This window comes from Elephantulus edwardii, unplaced genomic scaffold (assembly GCF_000299155.1).
Source record: "Elephantulus edwardii isolate Elephantulus edwardi_28Jun2011 unplaced genomic scaffold, EleEdw1.0 scaffold00571, whole genome shotgun sequence".
NCBI classification, from domain to species: Eukaryota; Metazoa; Chordata; class Mammalia; order Macroscelidea; family Macroscelididae; genus Elephantulus; species Elephantulus edwardii.
Genome location: NW_006400321.1, coordinates 49,217 through 55,368, shown reverse-complemented (window position 1 = coordinate 55,368; position 6,152 = coordinate 49,217).

Genomic DNA, 6,152 nt, shown 5'->3' with positions numbered 1-6,152 from the left:
AGGAGTGGCATCCACTTCCTAAACTAGATGCCTCTGAAAACTCTATAAACTCTATAAACCTATGAAATTATTTTAGTTATAGAATAGAGTTCAGGTCTTTTGTGCAGGGGTCACTATAGGTCGTATTTGACTTGACGATACTTAGCCACTTCTACATGAGAACAGTGTTGTTATATCTGGAGGAACATTTTTTTCACTTTGTACATCACTCTGTCAATGTGCTGTATGATGTAATCTGGGTTTGCTGTGATGCTGAACCTTGTGTCATCGGGGTATCAAATACCAGAATGGTTTTCCAATGTGGACAGTGTTTGGTTTAGCTCCCAGTTGTAAAACAGGTCTGGAAATAGGAGTGGCATCCACGTCCTAAACCACATGCCTCTGGAAACTCTATGAACTTGGAGAAATGACGATAGTTATAGAAATGCATTAGGTCTTTTGTTCATAGAGTCACTATGAGTTGTGCATGACTCGACAGCAATCAAAAACAACAAGAAGATATTTCAGGCCTAGTGACCAAAAGCTGCACTGCAATCCCAAAGGCATGTGGTTCAAGGCCACCACCTGATCCATGGGAGAAGGATGAATATGAGTCAGCTATGAGTTGGTTCTGACTCTATGGTGCACAACAACAAAAACAAGAAACTATTTCAGGTGCTTTGCGAGTGACTCCTGTACAACCGACCACCAGCCTTCTTAAAAGGTATGTTCTGATCTTGTAGCCTAGTGGTAGGAAACTGTGCTGCAATCCGGAGGGCACACAGTTCAAATCCACTGGCTGCTGCATGAGGAGAAAGATAGGCAATCTCCTCCCAATGGATTTTGTTATCTTCCTTTTCAAAGTATTTTCCATAATTAATCTCTTATCACTTGCTTAGAAAATCATGAACTCTTGTTTTGCTATTCTTACTTAACAGGAAGAATATATAAATGGGGGGCGGTGAATCTCAAAACTAACTGAATACATTCTTTGGTTACCACATTTAGGAATGGAATGGCTACAGTATAAGTGGAAGTGAGGGGGAAGGGAGGGGAGAGAGAGGCAAGGGAGAGAGTTATGTTATTTTCTTGCCACTAACTCATAGTTTACCCTCCATGGGCTTTTCAGATACTATAAATTACAGGGGAAGAAATTATTCATCTTTCTCCTATTGGAGTGGCTAATGGATTCCAACTATGTGCCCTCAAATTGGCAGCCTAAGAAACAAAAGAACAAATACTATGTGATTCCATTTATATTTTGTTGTTGTTAGGAAACAGTTGAGTGTGACTCATAGCTACCCTTTGAAAAAATATCTGAATCCTATCCTGGCCTGGGCCATCCTCATCATTTTTGATACACTTAAGCCTATTGCTGTAATCACTGTCTATCACATTGGTAGTCTTCTTCTCTTTAACTGGCCCTCCACCTTTCCAAACATGAGATCCCTTTCCAAGGAATAGCCTCTCCTAGCAATATGTCCAAGGTATGAGTGATGAAGCTTTGCTATCCTTGCCTCCAAGGCACACTGTGGTGATTTGGAGAAGAGTACAGAATATTCCACAGACTGCCAAAAGAACTAACATGTATATTTTGGAAAAGATGCAGCCATTTATATTTAGAGTGAACAAACTTAGAGAAACAAAAACTGAGCTGGGAGAAGGGAGATTGGGGAATTTTTGCTTAATGAGTATTGAATTTCTCTTCAAGATGATGAAAGTTTGTGAAATAGTTGCCAGTGATGGTTACATGACATTGTGAATATAATTAATGTTATTAAATTATTCACTAGAAAGTAGTTAAAAGGCAAAATCTTATGTTACTTGTATTTTAGCACAATAGAATATCAAAAAGGGAAGGGAAAGGAAAAGCTATAGTCACTATAGTCACTGCACGTGATAAACCTACTTTGGAACACAAAATGTAACATACAGATAGATAGAATGTGGAAAAAGAAAGGGTGAGATTTCTTATAGTATACATATAGTGGAATGTGCTGGGGGGGGGGTGGAATTGTATGCCAATGAAGGAATTTTTCTTTTACTTTTCAAAGAGAAGAACAAACTGGAGGGAAGGAATGGGAAGGGAGAAAAGTGCAACAATGAATGAATGGAAATCCAAAATCTCTGTAAATGTTCATTAGAATTACTAATAAAAATTAAAAAAACAGAAAGGTGATCCAATTGAATGTGGACGCTATAAAAAATATCATTAATATCACAAGCAAGATACTGCTGAAGATCATTCAAAAATGGCTAGAACAGTACATATATTGGGAAATACCAGAAGTCCAAGCAGGATTTTGAAGAGGTTGTGACACTAGAGATATCACTGCTAATGTCAGATGGATCCTGGCTGAAAGTAGAGAATACCAGAAGAATGTCTATTTATGCTTTATTGACAATGCAAAGGAATTTGACTATGTGCATCATAACAAGTTGTGACTGATATTCAGAAAAATGTGAGTCCCAGAGTACTTAATTGTGCTCACACAGAACCTATACCCAGATTAGGAGGCTGTTGTGCAAACATTGCATGGTTTAAAATTCAGAAAGGAATGTGTCGGGATTGTAGTCCCTCTCTATACCTATTCAATCTATTGTTTTTGTTTGTGTACTGTCAAGTCAGAACAGACTGAAAGCTGACCCTCCAGCAGGTTTTCAGTGGCAGTTAATCACACAGGAGGAGATGCTGAGCAAATTATCAGAGAAGCTGGATTCTGAAGAGCAGTGTGGTATCACGATTGGAAGGAGACTCATCAGTAACCTATGTTATGCGGATGACACAACCTAGCCTGCGGAAATTGACAAGGACTCAAAACGCTTGTTGCAGAGGATCGAGGAATGCAACTTTGGTATGGATCACATCTCAATGTCACGAAAACCAAAATTTCTTATCATTGGACCAGTAGGCCACATCATGATGGATGTAGAGGAGATTGAAACTGTCAACTGCTTCATCTTCCTTGGATCCACAATTAATATCTTTGATATACCAGCAATCAGAAAACAAGAAGACACATTGCACTGAGAAAATTTGCAGTTAGGGACCTCTACAATTATTGAGGAGTAATGATATTAATTTGAGGACCAACGTGTGTCTAATTCAGGCCGTTGTCTTTCTGATCATTTGCCATGCATCTGATAGTTGTACAAAGAATAAGGAAGACAGAAGAAGAATTGATGTCTTTGAGTTGCTGTAACACTAACCAAACACAACAAATTAATATAACTCAGCTTTATATTATTGTTGTTGTTGTTATGTGCCATTGAGTTGTTTATAGAGACCCTATGTACAACAGCCCTAAACTCTACTCTGTCCTGTGCCAATTGCACTGTCTCTAATACACCCATCCCGATTACCTGGTCACTGAATCAATCCACCTCATAGAGGGCCTTCCCCTCCTGTGCTGCCCCTCCACCTTCCCAAGCATGATGTCCCTCTCCAAGGACCAGTCCTTCCTTACCACATGTCCAAAGTATATAGACGAAGCCTCAGAATCTTTGCCTCCAAGAAGCAGCCTGGTTTAACCCTCTCCAGGATGAATCTGTTCATTTTCTTAGCAGTCCATGATATTCTCAATACTCTTCTCCAGCACCACAGCTCAGAGGCATCAATCAATTCTCCTTCTATCCTCCTTAGTCATTGGCCAACTCTCTGACGCATAACAAGTAATTGCAAAGACCATAGCCTGTGTCAGAAGCACCTTATTCTCCAGAGAGACACCTTTGCTCTTGAGTACTTTAGAGAGGTCCCTAACAGCAGACTTGCCCATCGCAATACGTCTTTTCATTTCCTGGCTTCTGGTGCCAAGAGTGTTGACTGTGGAGCCAAGCAATCTAAAGCTGTGAAAAATCTCAATCTCTTCACCATCCATCCTGATGCTGCCAGTTGGTCCAGCGGTGAAAATCTTTGTCTTCTTGATATTGAGTCTCAATCCATATTGAAGGCTGCAATCCTTGGCCCTCTGCCTTATACAGGTAAACTTTTCTATTTCTACCCTTACATCTAGGGTAGATAACATTCCATGGACAGCCAAGATAACAAAGATAACAAAAAGTGCTCTTTGGAGGCAAGTATGATGAGGCCTCACCTCACATACTTTGGGCATGTTGCTAAGATGGACTATTTCTTGGATAGGGACATTAAAGGTGAAGGGTCAGCAAAGGAGAAAAACAACTGCATAGATTGACACAGTAACTGCCTCAAAGGGCTCCTGTGTGTCAGGAAGTGTTAGGATGGCACAGAATAGAACAGGGTTTAGATCTTTTGTTCATAGAGTCCCAATGAGTTGTATTCAACTCAAGGATACCTAACAACAACAATATCATGATGTTACCAAGCGGTCCAGTGATAAGGATTTTTGTTTTCTTGACCTTGCGATGCAATTCACATTGAAGGCTATATTCTTTGATCTTCTCAAACATGTGCTTCACGTTTCCTCACTTTCCGAAAGTAAGTCTGTGTCATCTCCATGTCAGTTATTGGTGAATCTTCTTCTGATCTTTATGCCACATTCTTCCTCACAGAGTCCTACTTTAAAAAAATGGTCTTTAGTAAATAGCAGCCTAGGTCACTCTCAAGAGTCATGTGCTTTGTATATTGTTGTTGTTGTTATGTGCCGTCGAGTTGTTTGGGACTCATAGCGACCCTATGTACAACAGCCCTAAACCATGCTCTATCCTGCGCCAACCACACTGCCTCTGACACACCCATCCCAATTACCCCAGTCACTGAATGAATCCACCTCATAGAGGGTCTTCCCCTCCTGCGCTGTCCCTCCAACCTACCAACCATGATATCCCTCTCCAAGGACCTGTCTCTCCTTACAACATGTCCAAAGTATGTCAGATGAAGCCCCAGAATCATTGCCTCCAAGGAGTAGCCTGATTTAACCCTCTCCAGGATGAATCTGTTTGTTTTCTTGGCAGTCCAGGGTATATTCAATACTTTTCTCCAGCACCACAGCTCAAAGGCATCAATTCTCCTATCCTCCCTAATCATTGTCCAACTCACTGATGCATAACAAGTGATTGCAAAAACCATGGCCTGTATCAGGCGCACCTTAGTCTCCAGAGAGACACCTTTGCTCTTGAGTACTTTAGAAAGGTCCCTAATAGCAGACTTTCCCATCGCAATACGTTTTTTTTTATTTCCTGGCTGCTGGTGCCAAGAGTGTTGACTGTGGAGCCGAGCAAACTAAAGCTGTGAACAATCTCAATCTCTTCGCCATCCATCCTTATGCTAACAATTGGTCCAGTAGTGAGAATGTTTGTCTTCTTGACATTGAGCCTCAGTCCATATGGAAGGCTGCATTCCTTGACCCTCTGACCCTCTGCAGCAAGTGCATGAGGTCCTCCTTAGTTTCAGTGAGCAGGGTTGTGTCATCGCATAACGCAGATTGCTAATAGATCTTCCACCAATCCTGACTCCACACTTCTCCTCATAGAGCCCAGTCTCTTGGATAATCTGTTCTGCATACAGGTTGAAAAGGTATGAAGATAATGGAGATAGGACACATCCCTGGCGTACAACCTTCCCAATTTTGAACCATGCGGTGTTACCCTGCTCTGTTCTGATGACTGCCTCTTGGTCCAAGTATAGGTTTCACATTAGCACGATTAAATGCTCTGGGATTACCATTCTTCTCAGAGTCAGCCACAGTTTATGACCCACACAGTCAAATGCCTTTGCATAATCAATGAAACACAGATAGACATGATCTTTAGTAAATATCAGCCTAGGTTACTCTTAAGAGTCATGTGCTTTGTATACACCCACATAATCCATCCATCCACCTACCTCCTCTCCACACTTCCTTATCTTCATTTTCTCAATTTTGGTAGTTAAAGGCCTTCAACAAAACAATCAAATTGTATACTAATGTCCTGGTGTTTTAGTTATCTAATAATGCTGGAACAGAAATATTTAAGTGTTTAGGAGGAACAAACAGAATTTATTCTTTCGAAAGTTAGATGATTAGAAGTTTGAATCAGAGCATGCTGTCTAGAGGATATCGTTCTCTCTCTTTTGGTTCATTTGGGAAGTCCCCTTTACATATCTATAACTCTAACATTCTTTAAAGTTTTTTATGTGTTTTGGCATTAATTCACCTATTTAGCTAATTCATCTCATTTATTAACCTTGCTATTATAGCACCTGAGTCTAGGTC